Source organism: Rana temporaria, chromosome 4 (assembly GCF_905171775.1).
Source record: "Rana temporaria chromosome 4, aRanTem1.1, whole genome shotgun sequence".
Taxonomy (NCBI): Eukaryota; Metazoa; Chordata; class Amphibia; order Anura; family Ranidae; genus Rana; species Rana temporaria.
The window spans coordinates 253,262,473-253,281,459 of NC_053492.1; positions in this window are offsets into that span (position 1 = coordinate 253,262,473).

Below are 18,987 nucleotides of genomic sequence, written 5' to 3' on the forward strand. Positions count from 1 at the left end.
TGGCCAGATTTAAAATACTTTTTCACCACCGTATTTTCCGGCGTAGAAGATGACCTTTTATACTTAAAAATATCCCCCAAAAATCGGGGGTCGTCTTATAAGCCGGGTGTATTGACAGTATATACTGAGAAGCCGAGACATGCAGAGTCAGACTGCGGGAATCCGGTGTAAAAAAGCCGTGTCTCCTCCTCGTCCTGTTCCGGAACAAGACGAGGAGGAGGCGCGGCTTTTTTACACCGGATGCCCACAGTCTGACTTTGCATGTCACAGATAATCAGGTATGGAAAAAGTGAGGCATGCAATGGGCACAGTGAGGTCAGGCATGCAATGGGGGCAGTGAGGTGAGGCATGGAATGGGCACAGTGAGGTGAGGCATGCATTGGGCACAGTAAGGTGAGGCATGGAATGGGCACAGTGAGGTGAGGCATGAAATGGGCACAGTGAAATTTTAAAAAAAATGAACAAAGCCTGTTCCTGTCAGCAGCTGTTCCAGCTAGACAGTCTAGTCGGAAGGGGGTTGTCTTATACGGCAAGTATATGCCAAAACCAACCTTTAAGCTGGAAAATTCGGGGGTCGCCTTATACGCCGGCAAATGCGGTAATTGTGTGTTTTTTTTTAAACATGGTAGCTGACATAAGGGTTGATTTACTAAGTAAGAGAGTACAAAATCTGGTGCAGCTCTGCATAGAAACAATCAGCTTCCAGGTTTTTTTTTTTTCAAAGCTTAATTGAACAAGCTGAAGTTAGAAGCTAATTTGCTACCATGCACAGCTGTGCCAGATTTTGCACTCTACAGTTTTAGTAAATCACTCAGTGACACTAAGTGCTGGTTCACACAGGGGCAACACGACTCTGGGCACGACTTTGCGAGGCGACTTCAGCGTGATTTCAGTGCGACTTCAGCGCGACTTGGGGCGACTTACAACGCGATTTCAAGTCGCCTCCCGGACAGGCGACTTTGCCAGTGGCCAATCAAATAATAATCAGCTCTGTAGAAGGGAGGGATTTTCCTGAGAAAACTAGTTTCTCTTCCTGTAAAGTTCAGTTAAGACAGGGGATCCGACTTGGAGGCAACTTCCATTGAAAGCAATGGGTACAAGTTGCCTAGAAGTCGCCTTGAAGTAGTACAAGGACCATGATGCTGGTCAAAGACCAGGCCACTTTTTGCGATTCGGCACTGCGTCGCTTTAACTGACAATTGCGCGGTCGTGCGATGTGGCTCCCAAACAAAATTGGAGACCTTCTTTTCCCACAAATAGAGATTTCTTTTGGTGGTATTTGATCACCTCTGCGGTTTTTAGTTTTTGCGCTATAAACAAAAATAGAGCGACAACTTTGAAAAAAATAATATTTTTTATTTTTTGCTATAATAAATATCCCCCAAAAATATATAAAAAAACAATTTTTTTCCTCAGTTTAGGCCGATACGTATTCGTCTACATATTTTTCGAAAAAAAAAAAAAAGAAATAATCGTTTATTGATTGGTTTGCGCAAAAGTTATAGCGTTGACAAAATAGGGGATAGTTTTATGCAATTTTTCTTAATATTTTTTTTTTACTAGTAATGGTGGCAATCAGTGATTTTTATCGGTACTGCAACATTATGGCGGAGACTTCGGACACTTTTGCTCATTTTTGGGACCATTGGTATTTTTATAGCGATCAGTGCTATAAAAATGCATTGATTAATATAAAAATGCCACTGGCAGGGAAGGGGTTAACACTAGGGGGCGAGGAAGGGGTTAATCATGTTCCCTGGGTGTGTTCTAACTGAAGGGGGGGTGGACTGACATGGGAACATGACAAATCGGTGTTCATACATTGTGTGAACAGACAATAGGTAATTTCCCCCCTGACTGGACCAGGAGCTGTGTGTTTACACACACAGCTCTCGGTTCTCGCTCTGTAACGATCCATCGCGGGTGCCCCGGCGGTGATTGCGACCGCCGGGCACGCGCGTCAGGGGCGAGCAGGGGGCGCGCATGCGCGCCGTCGGTGGCCCTATTGGCTGCTCAGCGAGATGACGTATAGCTACGTGATCTTGCCCAGCAGAGCCGACCTGCCGCCGTATAACTGCGGCGGCTCGTCGTCAAGCAGTTAAATAAGGACATGTGTGTTCTAGTGCCTTTTTTAGTGCATTTAGGTGCTTTCCACTGCATTTTTGATGCATTTTACACAGGGGTCAAGTCCTGGGGAAAAAAAGTGTGGGAACTTCCACCCAAGATCCACTCCTCCACCAAAAAAAAAAAAAAATGATACGCTCATATGCATAATTACTAAACTGCAGCACTTTTAGGGGGGCAGCATACTGCTACCCGCCAGCCCATTCCGCCAGCTCCGCTACCCAAATAAAATTAATGTCCTTTTTTTCCCACAAATAGAGCTTTCTTTTGGTGATATTTGATCACCTCTGCGGTTTTAATTTTTTGTGCTATAAATATATTATATTTTTTAACTTTTTGCTATAATAAATATCCCCAAAATTTAGAAAAATAAACAATTTTCTTCAGTTTAGGCCAATATGTATTCTTCTACATATTTTTGGTACCAAAAAAAAAACAAAACACAATTAGCGTACATTGATTAGTTTGCGCAAAAGACATTGTGGCCGCCGGCAATTCACAGGTCCCTTTATACTCCTGGATACATGTATAGAGCCCATGACAGGTCCTTTTATACGAATATATGCATGTATAGAGCCATGACAGGTCCTCTTTATACATCTATAGAGCCATGACAGGCCCTTGTTATACTCCTTTATACATGTATAGAGCCATGACTGGTCCTCTTTATACTCCTATATACATTTATAGAGCCATGGCAGGTCCTCTTTATATTCCTTTACGTGTAAAGAGTCTCGACAGGTCCTCTATATACATGTATAGAGCCATGGCAGGTCCTCTTTATACTTATTTATACATGTATAGAGCCATGACAGGTTCTCTTTATACATCTATAGAGCCACGACAGGCCCTTGTTATACTCCTTTATACATGTATAGAGCCATGTCAAGTACTCTTTATAGTCCTATATACATTTATAGAGCCATGACAGGTCCTCTTGACATTCCTTTACATGTAAAGAGTAATGACAGGTCCTCTATATATATGTATAGAGCCATGACAGGTCCTCTTTATACTCCTATACATGTATAGAGCAATGACAGGTCCTCTTTATACTCCTTTATACATGTATAGAGCCATGACGGGTCCCCTTTAGTTATCATGATATAAAATAATGAATGTGGGGGCCTTTTGGTTGGCGTGATTTTTTTTCTGGGGGGGGGGCAGCATTTCATTCTTGGTCCCAGGCAACACAATGTCTTGGGCCGGCACTGCATAAAGGATTACTAAGGTGCGCCTGCCCCTGACAGTGACTCGAGCTGGGCATCGCCGCTTAGTGAAGGATTGGATCGGGCGGCTCGGCTGCTCTAGTCCTGCAAAGGGAACTGCGTTCCTGCTGTGAAAAAAGTGCGTTCCCGCAGGACTTGAGCCCTGATTTTTCAGCTTTCCAGTACAGTCCAGTGCTGGAAAAATTCAGCATGTTCTAATTTTTTTCTGGAACCTACTTCCCACACGTTTTTTTTGATGAAGAGAAAAAATGCACTGGACTGCATGTAGTGTGAACTGGCCATTACTGTGTTTTTTTTTGTTTTTTTTTGCCTCATTGTAATGTCCTCTGTTAGCTCTGAACTTCTCATTTCCTCCCTCAATTCCATTTCTTTGGAATGAACAGTGCACATTAGTTGCACTGCTTTATGCGCATTATAAATTCCATAGTCCATAAATATACAGTATACATATATTTAATCTTTAGTAAAAACCTCTTGTAGTTTATATTGTAGGATTAAATGGCAGAACGTGTACCGGCTTACAGGACCAATGTGCTCTGGGAAAACCTTCTGTAACCTGCTTTGTCTTATTTATTTCTGATTACGTCTTCGCATTCTTTTTGTTTAAGGTCGGATCACCCGAGGTCTCCCGATATAACAGTACAATATCTAGTTAGAGCAAAATTTTCTTCCCTTGGTAGTTTACACGTACAGTCATATCCCTTTCAAACTATTAGAGGGCAGCTCCTAGGCAGGGATTGATGGAGCAAAGCAAGAGACATAGTATATAAATAACCCTCCCATTCCACAGTTTTACTGCTTCACTTTAGAAACCTGTGGGATTCATCAGACTGTGCCTGGCTCTGCTTGGCAGTTAAAGAATCCCAGCACAAGTGTGTTCATCCAATGCATAATGTATGTTTGTAGTGGATTTTCATCCAGCAGATCTGTGGAGTCGGAACAACAAGGTTATTTCACACTACACTTGTCTTCTTCTCCAATGCACACCCAAAGGATTTGTCTTTTGACAGCTGAAGTTTTAAGGAAAAATCACTGATTCAATACAACATGCTCATTTTATTCAAAGAAAACACAGTTGTGTTTTTTTAGTGAAAAGTTCCTGCTCTTTACATTATATCGGGAATATATTTAGCTTTCTGGTGCTTTGTAAATATTTATTAGTAAGAATGCATGCATCTGCCGAGACCATAATGGAGCTGGAAATACTGACAGTTGCAATTTACAGGTCTTGTATGGATTTTAAGGGGGGTTCCGTGTAAAAAAAAAGTTGTGAGGTCACCCTAAAAATCCATAACTAACTCCTTATTCAAGGCATGCAGCCTGGCTAGCCAAGAAAGGGGGTGAATAAGCGTTCAACCCCCCTCCTGAACCATATCAGCTCTCAACATGGGATGGGACCTTACCAGGGAAAACTAAAAGCACACCGCTCTAGGTGATCACTCTCCCACTCTAGCATTTACATTCCCGGTTAGTCCCGGTTGGGTCCCTCTTGCCTCCTGGAGCCCCAACACGGCCTGGGGACCTCGCGTCTGGCCCCTACTGGTGCGGAAGGGTTCCATTTACTCCATGTGGCCAAATTAAGGTAATAATGTAACACTTCATTACTTGCCCATTTCCTTGCACGCCCGCAGTTTTCCCATCCATGTAAGTGAATGGGCCAAGTAACATCAGGGGTTGTAAGGATGCAGCAGGTGCAAGCAGTCACTGCTTCCTTACCAACCTTTGACAGCTGGGATAGTGGTGACATAATTGTCCAAATATGGCCATGTGGCTATATTTAGGCAATAATGTAAGCCGCTTAATTTCCTGCCCATTTGCCTACTTGGATGTGAATGATGTCAGTGGTTGGTAAGAACACAGTGGGTGCAAGCAGCCACTGCTTCCTTAGCAACCATTGACAGCCTGAAGCTGTCTTGTATGTAATGTTCTAAACATTCAGACAAAAGTTCGAACAGCCAGTGTTTGGTCTGAACTTATAGTACATTCAGACTGGACACTAATCTCATCCCCAGTAGTGATTTTTGATATCCCATGTAAGTGAACGGGCCAGGTGGTGTCAGTGGTTGGTAAGGATGCACCCACTGCTTCCTTAGCAACCATTGACAGCCTGTCATGTTTTACCATACAACCTAAATTTAGCTAACCTCTTAGGTTAGCCAAATAGGCTTCCAGTCACTTTTACTAAATTAACTGTATTTATTCACTATATTAGAAATGTGGCCTTGCAGATGTTTTCTTTAATACAAGCAATATCATACATGCATCATGAATTTTACATACATCTATTTTTTTTATCTGCAGCATGATACATTTTGGGAGAATAGTAATAGGAGTAATATGAATGTCAGAGTGCAAAAGGTAGCAGGTGAGCTGCACAACTTTTCTTACTATCTGTAGCTGCTGTTAACTCTCACAGCTCTGGGAGACAGCCACTCAACATAAAATCTGGTGGCTATGAAGTAGTCACTGCAGGGAAGATTTTTACAGGAAGCAGGTAAGAAGAAATGCAACATTACTCCTAACTTATGTGTTTGGTGATGTAAAAAAACTACTTAACTTCAGCTTTAAAGTGGTTGTAAACCCCACTTTAAGACTTTTACCTACAGGTAAGCCTATAATAAGGCTTACCTGTAGGTATAAAGAATATCTCCTAAACCTGTACGGTTTAGGAGATATTCCCCCCGCAATGCGCCGCTGATTGCAGTGGCACATGCACAGCGGGGATCCTCGACTAAAGGACCGCCGGACCTTGCTGAATTGAAGTCTCCCGCCGCTCCAGCCAATCACAGCGCTGGAGCGGCGATACCCGGAAGACACACCGAGTCAAGATGATATCTCGCTCGGCGTGGACCAGGTAAGTTCTCTTCACCTCGTTCCGAGGTAAGTATTTCATAATCAGCTAATATGCGGTGCATACTAGCTCATTATGGCTTTTGCCTTGCAGGTGAAAAAATAAATAAAAAAATGAATCGCGGGTTTACAACCGCTTTAACTGTGGTAAACACTCACTCTCCAAAGAAACGTATTTCTTATCCATACTAGCTCATTATGGCTTTTGCCTTGCAGGTGAAAAAATAAATAAAAAAATGAATCGCGGGTTTACAACCGCTTTAACTGTGGTAAACACTCACTCTCCAAAGAAACGTATTTCTTATCCACAGTATTAGATGTGCATAGCAGTTTGCCTCAAATTAAAGTAGTTCAAAAGTGTTGTTTTTTTTGTCCAGAGCAGCCCCGAACCTCCTCTTCTGGGGTCCCCCAATGGCGCTCCTGGCTCCTTCTCCTGTGACTGCCCCAATGTAAGCAATGGCTATGGCAGCAGAGGTGCAGGCTCAATCCTGAGCCAGGCTGTGTGCGTCCATTGACACACAGTATGCCTCAGCCCTGTCCCCACTCTTTGCTCACAGGATTTATCTGACAGCATCAGGAGCCAATGTCTCCCATTGCTCTCGCAGAGAAAAAGGAGAGAAGACCTGCAGACAGGGACAGCACTGGATTGATACAGGACTCAGGTAAGTGTTGGGGAGAGGGGAATAGAACAGCAAGGTGTAAAAAAATAAAGATCTCATTTATTTACACAGAAAATAATCTTTGCTAGTAATCAAAAAAAGAAAAAGAGAGAGGGAGACAGAGAGACTGGGTAAAGGCACAGTAAGAAACCTTTACAATCACTTTAATTGAACAGGCTGAAGTTAGAAGCTGATTGGCTACCATTTTGCACTCTCAAGTTTTAGTAAATGAACCCCATAGTGTTGTAGCACTACCCCCGAATGAGCTGCTGGTTTGTTTTGGGCAGCATGTTACCTCTATTTCCTCGCCGTCTAGGGTATCAGATGAGAGCTGATAAAAACTTAAATGTCCAAACTTTAGACTTCCTTTTCTTTGCTTTATTTACGAAACGTGGTAAAATAATAAAAGTAGTAGTTCCTCCCGGTAGATTGGCTCCCTTTCTCCTCTCCTTTCTCTCTCTGTGACTTCTCCTTTCCTTCTTCACTTTTCTCCTCTCCCTTAATGCTTTCCGTCTTTTCTTCTTAAAAGTTTCCCGAATTTAGATTTGGATTGACGGTATGTCACGCTATTTCTGCCCCGGAGCAGACTGGCGAGGGGTTGGCATTATGTCCCCGCCCACTGGGTGATTGCCTGAATCTTGGACCGAGGGGGGACCCCTCCAGGAACAGTGTAATACCATAGGGGGTGCCAGAGTTTCCTTCCCCCTTGATCTGAATGCTAATTTCTGATTGTGAGGCCTCGTACACACGACTGAGGAATTTGTTGTAAAAGAAACATTGTTTTCCTCGACAAGTTCCTTGTTAGGCTTGTCAAGAATCTTGACAAGCTTTCTTTGCGTACACACTGTCAAGACAAAATTTGTCGTTCTCAAATGCGGTGACATACAACACGCACGACAGCACTTTAAAGGGGAAATTCGATTCCATTGGCGCCATCCTTGGGGCTGCTTTTGCTAATCTTGTGTTACCGCGTGTTAAGTAAAAGTTTGGTGAGAAACGATTCACGCTTTTCAGTCTGTTACAGCGTGAGGAATGTGCTATCTCCATTCCGAACTCTACTTTTACCGAAGGTGCGCTCCCGTCTCATACTTTATTCTGAGCATGCGCGGGTTTCTAAGCATACACATGAACGTGTTCCTCGTCGTAAACCAGCCCGACGAGAAACACGACAAGGAAATTGAGACTCCCGACGAGGAAAAAGAGAACTTGTTCTCTTTTTTTCTCGTCGAGTTCCACAACAGTTTTCTCGATGAAAAACATACACACGACCGTTTTCCTCAGAAAAAAAGCTCTGCCACCAAGTTTCTTGATGGATTCTGTCGAGGAAAACGGTCATGTGTACGAGGCCTAAGTTCTCTTTTTCCTCGTCGGGAGTCTTAATTTCCTCGTCGTGTTTCTCGTCGAGCTGGTTTACGACCTGCTCATGCTCAGAATAAAGTATTCTATTGCCAGCCACAGACTGTATGTTAAAAGCCACAGACTGTCTGTTTTTTAACTATGACTTCACTCCGAGTGCGGAAAGTCTGTACATTTTATTTTGTTCTTGCACAAATCTAATAAAAATCTTTGAAAGAAAAAAAAAAAAAGAAGAATAATAGTAGTAGTTGAAGAGGTGGAAGGGTAATAGGTAATAGGTTCAGGTGTAAGGCCTCATACACACGACAGTTTTCCTCGGCAAAATCCATCAAGAAAAATGCTGGCAGAGCTTTTTTGCCGAGAAAAACGGTTGTGTGTATGTTTTTCGTCGAGAAAACTGTCGTGGATTTCGTCGAGAAAAAAAGAGAACATGTTTTTCTCGTCGGGAGTCTCAATTTCCTCGTCAACCAGCCCAACGAGAAACACGTTTGCGTGTATGCTTAGAAACCCATGCATGCTCAGAATAAAGTATGAGACGGGAGCGCACCTTCGGTAAAAGTAGCATTCGTAATGGAGATAGCACATTCGTCACGCTGTAACAGACTGAAATCGCCTTTCACCAAACTTTTACTAACACGCAGTAACATGAGATTAGCAAAAGCAGCCCCAAAGGTGTCGCCGGTGAAATCGAACTTCCCCTTTATAGTGCCGTTGTACGTGTTGTACGTCACCGCGTTTGAGAACGACGAGATTTTGTCTTGACAGTGTGTACGCAAAGAAAGCTTGTCAAGATTCTCGACAAGCCTGACAAGATACTCGTCGAGGAAAACAATGTTTCATTTACGACGAGATTCTCGGTTGTGTGTACGAGGCCTATAACTTTCCAGCAACGTAGCTTTCGTCGCCACTCTAGCCAGAGCAGGTATTTTGCACCTGGATAGGCTTCTCTCACTAACCTAGCAGCCAGAATGTCACATGGAAACTTGGTAAAGTCTCTGCCACAGACCTTCCCAAAGATGGAGGAATATTTGGTCCAAAATCCTCTCAGCACACGATTAAGCACCCGGATCTCTCCTGGAGTAACTTCTTGTGAACCTAAAACTGACAGGCGACCATCACTCAGCCTTTCAGTAATAGTGCATCCTTCGATGAAGTTCAAGGCCTCTCTTGAGATACCAGCCTCTTGCTCGGTGCTCTCCAAGACAGTTTCTTCATCGAGTGGCTTCCTCCCACCAGGATGGACAGCACAGGACCACTCTGCAAGCGTAGACCCAGTCTGACTACCGGGCCTACTTGGTAGATCACAACCCCGGACCAACGTGGTCCCGGAGCCAGGAACACTTGAACACGCACTCCTGGCCAGGAGGGCCACACACAGGGGGAGGACCCTTCGGCGACGACCCCGAACTAATGACATCTGTCCCTTAAGTACTCCTCCCCAGAATGCACAGCGGGACGATCAACTTCCTCTGATTGGCTGCTAAAGGGGAAGACCCAAAACACCTTGACCTGACTGCTGCCACCCTCGGCCAGGAGTGATAACACCCCCAGACAACAATAGTGTTCAGTACAGTCATAGCTGGAACAGAGGCCCAAATTTTGTTAAAAATCATACAGTCTGAGTCAACTAACTCTCAGACCTCGTACACACGGTCGGTCCAAACCGATGAAAACGGACTGAAGGACCTTTTCATCGGTCCAAACCGATCGTGTGGGGGCCCCATCGGTCAGTTATCCTTCGGTAAATTTTTTTAGAACTTGCTTTAAAATTGAACCGATGGACGCCTAACCGATAGGTCAAAACCGATGGTTAGTATGCAAAAGCATCAGTTAAAAACCTGCGCAAAAACCTGCGCATGCTCAGTTTTTGAGGCTTGTAGTCGGTGAATCTTTTCCTAGACATGTCTGTCAGGTCCACCGGTGTCCCTGGAGCAAGGATGGTTCTGGATTGAGACAGGATTGCGGCCCGCGGCGTTATGTTGTGTCCCCTGGCTGACGAACATTGAGCTCAAGCGTCCATCTTCAGTTCCGGTCGGCCACGCCCCCCAAAGGTGCCCAGTCATTGACCAGCAAAATGGTCCTGGGGTGAAGTGGTTAAAGGAACCTATTTAGAAAATAAAAACGTACCTTTTCAACCCCTTTAACCACTTGAGGACCGCTGCACGACGATATACGTCGACAAAATGGCATGGCTGGGTCGGCGGCGCGCTCGTGACCCGGTCCTTTTCTCCGTGACCGTCCCCACGGGAACAGCAGACCCGATAACTGCCGATGTTCCGCGATCGGGTCACAGAGAAGAAAAACGGGGAGAGGTAAGGGATATTTATTATAGCAAAAAGTAAAAAATATTGTTTTTTTTTCAAAATTGTCGCTCTTTTTTTGTTCATAGCGCAAAAAATAAAAAACGCAGAGGTGATCAAATACTGCCAAAAGAAAGCTCTATTTATGCATAAAAAAGGACGCCAAATTTATTTGGGAGCCACGTCGCACGTCCGCGCAATTGTCAGTTAAAGAGACGCAGTGCCGAATCGCAAAAAGGTGCCAGGTCCTTTAGCTGCATAATGGTCCGGGGCTTAAGTGGTTAACATCTCCTATTATTGACAACTTGAAGACCCCATAGTGCTTATAAAACCTGCAGAATTTATATCTATGTCAAACACCTAACATATCCTATATCTGAAGTTTTAGGTATCTTTTATCCTTTAACCCAGTTTCTGCTTCATTTTTTCAATACTGTATTACAATTCTTTTTATAGCATGGTTTGCAGAATGAAAATAACATGCCAAAATGGTATAGATAATCCATCTTCTTTGAAATACTCATTAATCATTTCTATGCACTTAATCTTAAAAAGCCAGGTCTTTAACATATGCGTCATTGAATGTATTTTCTTTCTTCTGTGATATGATACAGTATTAAGCATTTTCACTTCCTAAATGACATACAGTATTATACACTTCACAATGTTTCTCTAATTTGCTCAAAATAAATGCCTGGTCTTGGGATGGCCATATACAACCTGATCTTTGCAATCAATACAACAGACTAAAGCATAGCTTATGAAATGATTGCATGACAATTGGAGCATGTAAGATTCATAGAAAGTGCAAATGCCACATCAGTCTACAACTTGAATAGTTCAATAATCACTTAAAATTCTAAATTAACACTTTGCACACTGCTATACACTCTTAAAGGAACACTAAAGGTTCATTTTTTATTAGATCAATTGATTGCTGTAAGCTAGAGCATTTAAATATCACTTACCTCGTTTTTCCTTTTGACCTCCAAAATACAGTAATCCAGGTTTGAAAATGCCATTTCCTGTCTCTCCTCTTCTTGCTTTCCACCATCATCTGAGCCGTTTTGCATGGTGGAAAGCAGAATGTGCTCACCCCCTCCCTATGACTACAGCCCTGTGTGAAGATGCTCTCTTATCCCTCACAGGCATGGAGGCTAAGCCTAATGGGAACTGTAGTTCCCATTAGACCGTGATGTAGCAAGAATGAATGCGCACCGCAAACCAGGAAGTCAGTGAGAATAATGATTCAGGAGTGACGGAGGTGAATAAAACAGCTCGATTTCTACAGGTATCAAACTAGTTATAATGCAAAACATTAATTTTTACTTTATCAGCTACTTCAGACTTTAACTTAAGAGGAAAATATTTTTGTCTTTACAACCCCTTTAAGTATATTTAGCAAACCTTTGCATAAAAACTGGAATTTTTGAATCACATACAGTATATTGCAAAACATTCAAGTTCACTATCTGAGACAAAGTAATTATTTTCTTGCAAAATGCCAAATACTTACTTGCTCGTAGGATATTTTAGCAGACATATAGTGCAAAAGACAGACACTGGAGAACATCTACAGACTTTGGTCTGTTCCAATCTGTACTATGCAGTAGAAATGATGACATGTCTTTAAGTAGGTGCAGTTAGTTAGTCTGCGACTAGGTGGCTCTGCCCCAGAATATTTTGTGGTAATAGAGTATAGTGTAAGCAGGTGCTAGGTCCCATTTAGCTAGATTCCTCCTATAGTTATGTCATGAGTGAGTTGGCATATACAGTATATGCCAGGATGGGAGGAGCCCAGTGCAGACGTGGCATGGGAGCCAGATACCCCACCAGCAAGCAAATGTAGTCAGCTAAAGTGGAAGCCGTGGACAGGATTGGAGGACATGGTGACAGAACTGCCTGTAGTCTTCTTGCCTCTTATGGTTGGTGGAGTCTAGAGTGGGTTGTAAAAGACCCTTCAGGCCAGGCCAAGAGTTCTCTGCAGTGAGTTTTGTCCCCCTGGAGGGCTTGGCAGAAGTGTACTGAAGCTAGAGATGCAGCTGTCTGTAGTGTATTGTAAGTGTATTTTTATAAATATATATATTTATATATACACTGAGCAAAATTATAAACGCAACACTTTTGTGTTTGCCCATTCATCATGAGCTGAAGTTTAAGATCTATGACTTTTTCTATGTACACAAAAGGCCTATTTCTTTCAAATATTGTTCACAAACCTTTGCTGAGATAATCCATTCACCTCACAGGTGTGGCATATCAAGATGCTGATCAGACAGCATGATTATTGCACAGGTGTAACTTAGGCTGGCCACAATAAAAGGCCACTCTAAAATGTGCAGTTTTACTTTATTATGGGGGTCTGGGGGGTCCGAAAACCAGTCAGTATCTGTGTGACCACCATTTGCCTCTTGCAGTGCAGCACATCTCCTTTGCATAGAGTTGATCGGGTTGTTGATTGTGGCCTGTGGAATGTTGGTCCATTCCTCTTCAATAGCTGTGCGAAGTAGCTGGATATTGGCAGGAACTGGAACACCCTGTCGTATACGCCGATCCAGAGCATCCCAAACATGCTCAATGGGTGACATGTCCGGTGAGTATGCTGGTCATGCAAGAACTGAGATGTTTTCATCTTCCAGGAATTGTGTACAGATCCTTGCAACATGGGGACGTGTATTATCATGCTGCAACACGAGGTGATGGTCGTGGATGAATGGCACAACAATGGGCCTCAGGATCTCGTCACAGTATGTCTGTGCATTCAAAATGCCATCGATAAAATGCAGCTCTGCATAGAAACCAATCAGCTTCCAGATTTTATTGTTAAAGCTTAACTGAACAAGCGAAATTTAGAAGCTGATTGGCTACCATGTACAGCTGCACCAGTTTTAGTCAATCTCTTCCACAGTGTCCCCAATCACTGCAGCCACTCACGGTATCTCTAATCACCACAGTCCACTACAGTTATCACTGTCACCACTCACAGGGTCCCTAATCACCACTGCTCACTCAGTGTCCTTAATCACCACAACCCACTCTCAATGTCCCTAATCACTGCCACCCACTCACAGTGCCCCTGTCACCGTTGTACCAGTCATATTGTCCCTGAGCACCGCCACACCAGGCCACAGGCTCCCACAAAGGCAGACTTTTCCTAATATCAGGTGTGGACAGTGCAATGTGGGAATAGCACCGACTGTGTTGCACTATATTAGAAAGGACAGTGTTATATTGCAAGTTTGCCATGTCACCTAAACTGTACTACCTCAACACGTAACCACTGTTCTACTAAGTGTAGCAGGGTCATACTATCATAGACTATTTGATAGTTATGCATACCTAAATCCCCTGGGAGTTCCAGTCACGTTGTATATATGTGTTTATTATTCTTAAGCAATGCATTGTGGGTTTTGAAGTATTAGGAGAAAAGGATTCCATTGGCATTAGTAGAAATAGACTACGGTACCCATAATGCATTGGCTTCCCAGAGAACATTGCACCCCCGCACAGCTTTATGGGGGAGGTTACTTAAAGACGGGGAGGAGCTGAATTCGCTCACTTGTGATCGGCTTTCTTCCCTCTGCGGAACGAGGGAGAGCACTCCAGCAAAGCAGCTAGCCCCGAAGCCTGAACCGGGATCAACAGGAAGACCAGCCATCCGGAGAGGGACAAGATCAAGTGTGTCCAGCTCGTGCTTCCAAGAGACCGGAGAAACTCACCAGCTGACGATTGTAACAGTGCAGAGCAAGATACCGGAGACTGTGCGTCGCAGAGTAGCCACTGATCAGCGTAACTTTTGTGAGGAACTCAGGCGGACTAGGCCTGCTCGGGTGAGAGGGCACTTGCCCAAGCTTTTAATACTACCTCAGCCTTGTGACTCATAGTGCTCCACATATCAGAACAGCGTATTGTCTATCAATCTAAACCAGAGTCCTAACACCCGAAAGTCACGCTAGCCAAGTTGACCGATGATCACTTGAGGATCGGTTCACAAGCATCTGCATTGATCATACCCCCTTTAACTGAGCCTGAGTACCCTTTGGATTACAAATAAGTTAACGTGCACCAACGAATTTACAAATAGACTTCACCACTGAGGAACATTCTGGAGTTATTCAAGCCAGGCCTGGTCAGGATTACTAACGGTTGCACTTGAAGGGATTGCCCACTAGGGGAAGCTCGCGAGCATAGATTATTTATAGCCACTTGCAGACGTTATAACGTTAACATTTTTTAGTTTTGTTCTTATTGACTCAGCTATATATATATATATATATATATATATATATATATATATATATATGTATAGTTAACCTGTTGTTTGACCTTTTATCTTCCTTATTACATGCCAAGTAAAGTTACCCTTGGTTTACTATATTGATTGTGTGGGGTGTGTTTTATCCTGAGGACTGCATTCAGAAGAAGGTAACAACATTACTGCATGTCATTGTATATTTCACATGTGTTATTGTGGCCTTAGCCAAGCAAGGGACTCACAATACATTTACGTTTGTCTGGTGTGCCAAGGGAGGGTTCGAGCTTATTTAAGGGGTGGATAGGTCAGAGAGTAGACCCAAAACTAACCAGCGGCTCCTACGGGGGTGAGCGCTACATAAATAAACACAGTTTCTCTTAGAGAAGATTTGCCTGATCTCAGTTTCTTGAAAGTATAAACAAGTATGTGATTGACAAAGTGTATTTGTGGTGTATCTGAAGAACGGGGGAAAAGAGAGTAATCAACTGCATGGTTATACAGTAAAAAATGTACAGCAGAGTTAACCTGTGTATTGTGTGACATAAACATTTGCAACTGCTGCTGTTTTATTTTACAGGGCCACCACTTTCAGAAAATATATAAAGTTTGGGGTTTCTAAGCAATTTTCTAGCAAAAAAATGCAGATTTTAGGATTTTGCTGAGATGAACAGCAACCCATTTCTGTAAATCATTGAATACTGTATGCATAGTTTGGGGACAGATTCACTTAAAGGTGAAAAAACATTGCCTTAAAGGAGTTGTAAAGGAAACATTTTTTTTTTTGCTGAAATGACTGTTTACAGGGTATAGAGACATAATAGTTAACTGATTCCTTTTAAAATTGAATAAAAATAGATAAAAATCAATCATATAATGTACCTAGAGTTTCAGTTTCGTTTTTGCATCTAGTTTCATGCTTCTGTGATTAACAGAGACAAAGAGCCAATACGGGGCAGTGATGGTTTGTAAAACGAAACTGATTGCTGTTGAGACACTCAGTAATCACACCTCCTTGATTAGTGCCACAGAGAGAAAGCTCCCATGACTTTTTTCATCAGGAAACAGACTGTTCAGAAAAGAGAAGGATTACAGCAACATCAGAGCAAAAACAAACAATGAGGACATGAAACCAGGACTGCAGTAAGGTAAAGGAAGCTATTTAGCTAAAAAAATGTTTACTTTAGTGACTCTTTAATATTCGTACAGCATTTTAACACTACATTCACTGAGATATTTACTGTGAAATTAATTTAAACTATAAAAACAAAGATTTTTTAAAGAGCAACAACCGGAGTGCGGATCATCTTTTCCTCATATTTAAACTATGATTGGGTAAAAACATGGGGCCAGATTCAGAAAGAATATACGTCGCGTATCTCCAGATAATTTCAAATGTGCGCCGTTGCATCTTTACGCATTCACAAAGCGAGATACGCCCAAAAACATGGCTTCAGCACATTTAGGATAAGGTGACCAGATTTTTAAAATGAAATCCGGGAACACATTTTTTTTTACTAGCAAAGGTTGTAATCAGCGACTCTCTACCTGTTGATGCCACCACCTGCCTCACAGCCTGTCAAGTCTTACTCTCCAGGCCCCGGCTACTACTGGGTGGGGAGAGGAGGAAAATCACTCCCTCAGTGAAGGCAATGTGATAAGCAGGCAGGCGGCTGGCCGGGACTTGAGCCAAGGCAGAAGAACATGCGAGCAGGCATGCACCCGAAACTGAAGAAATATTCTGTCTGCTCCAACCAGCACATGATCATCAGAAAGGGGCACAGATAATGGAAAAAAATACACCCCCAAGCTAGTAGGATCAGCAGAGCAGGGTGTGTAATTTAGATTGTTTTTTTTATTCTGCACTGACTGGCCCAGATTCAAGAAGCACTTGCGCCCGCGCAACCATAGTTGCGCGGAGCAAGTGCTTACTTGCTCCGGTGTAACGAGTGCTCCTGATTCAGGAACCTCGTTACACCGAATGCAGCCTAGGATGTGACAAACATAAGCCTCCTTATGCCTTCACATCCCAGGCTGCATTCTTGCGTTGGCCGCTAGGGGGCGCGGCCTTTGTGATCGGCGTGTAGTATGCAAATTGCATACTACCACCGATTCACAAAAGTTGCGCGGGCCCTGTGTACGCAAGGTACAGAGTTTCCGTACGGCGCCTTTAGCATAAGGCTGCTCCTGCTAATAGCAGGCGCAGCCAATGCTAAAGTATAGCTGCGCCTCCCGCCCGTGAAATTTAAATTTCACGTCGTTTACGTAAGTGAACCGTGAATGGCGCTGGACGCCATTCACGTTCACTTAGAAGCAAATGACGTCCTTGCGACGTCATTTGCCGCAATGCACGTCGGGAAAGTTTCCCGACGGAGCATGCGCTGTTAGCTCGGCGCGGGAGCGCGCCTAATTTAAATGATTTCCGCCCCCGGCGGGATCATTTACATTAGGCGCCCTTACGCAGGGCTAATTAGCATAGCGCCCGCGCAATTTACGGAGCTACTGCTCCGTGAATCGCTGGGCAAATGGAAATATTTGCGTGGGCGCAGAGAAAAATCTTTGCTCTTTGCCCACGCAAATATTGCTCCATTCTACCTGAATCTAGGCCACTGTCTTTGAAATTGCCCCAGCCTCTGTTCAAATCCAATCCGGGGACAAAACCGGGGACAGACTTGGTCCGGAGATAGTGTCCTCAATCCGGGGACTGTTCCCAGAAACAGGGGATGTCTGGTCACCCTAATTTAGGAGATATTTACATTACCTACAAGGAAAGCTTACTATAAGCTCACCTTTAGGAACAAATTTTAAATCACTGTTTACTACCGCTTTAAGGTAAAATGTTATTGGTATAATGAAGTCATAATTTAATTCCACCCCCTCTTTCTAATCCTTACTGCAGTCCTGGGATGCCATAAACACGTTTAATTTCAAATGTGCTATTGACTGTTGGAGATCTGACCTGCAATCAATATATTCAGCTAAATTTCAATTAATTGGACTAATCAAATGAAATCTTTAGACCTGAAAATGCTGCCTTGATAAACACTTTGATTTCTTGATTGCTATCCCACTTATGAAGACAATTATATGTGAACATTATTGTAGCATCCAGTAGTGTTTGCACCTGTACTTTTTCCAAAATGAAATGCTGTCAAAAGTGAATGTTTTTTTTTCTGTAAATATATTGATCTACAAATGCTGCTACAAATTCTGCCATATATATATATATATATATATATATATATATATATATATATATATATATATATATATATATTAGGGCTGCGGAAATGAACGATTAATTGTTTGATTAATCGTTAATTTCTTTGATCGACTAAAATTATTTTGATCGAGCACGATCCGCGGAGTGAGCTCTGCGGTCTCGCCCATAGGAAAGACCGCGGCTTCGGTCTAGCTCCGGAGCCGCGGCCATCTTGGTCCACCCGGCGTCAGCCGAGTAGCGGCGCGCTGACGTCATCCTCACCCGCCTGCCTGCTCGTATCATCTTCCCTTTCGCACGTGTCAGCTACTCTGCGGACGGGTCTGCCACCTGATGTAGGTAAGAGAGGACAACCATCCATATTAAAGCATGGGGGCAGATGTGTCTATAAAAGCATGGGGGCAGGTGTGTCTATAAAAGCATTGGGGCAGGTGTGTCTATAAAAGCATTGGGGCAGGTGTGTCTATAAAAGCATGGGGGCAGGTGTGTCTATAAAAGCATGGGGGCAGATGTGTCTATAAAAGCATGGGGGCAGATATGTCTATAAAATCATGGGGGCAGATGTGTCTATTAAAGCATGGGGGCAGATGTGTCTATAAAAGCATGGGGGCAGATGTGTATATTACAGCATAGGGGCAGATGTGTATATTACAGCATGGGGGCAGATGTGTATATAAAAGCATGGGGGAAGATGCTGTAATATACGAATCTGCCCCCATGCTGTAATATACACATCTGCCCCCGTGCTGTAATATACACATCTGCCCCCATGCTGTAACATACACATCTGCCCCCTTGCTGTAATATACACATTTGCCTTCATACTGCAAGAATATACACATCTGCCCCCATGCTGTAATATACACATCTGCCCCCATACTGCAAGAATATACACATCTGCCCCCATGCTGTAATGTACACATGGGGGCAAATGTGTATATTCTTGCAGCCTGGGGGCAGATGTGTATATTCTTGCAGCATGGGGGCAGATGTGTAT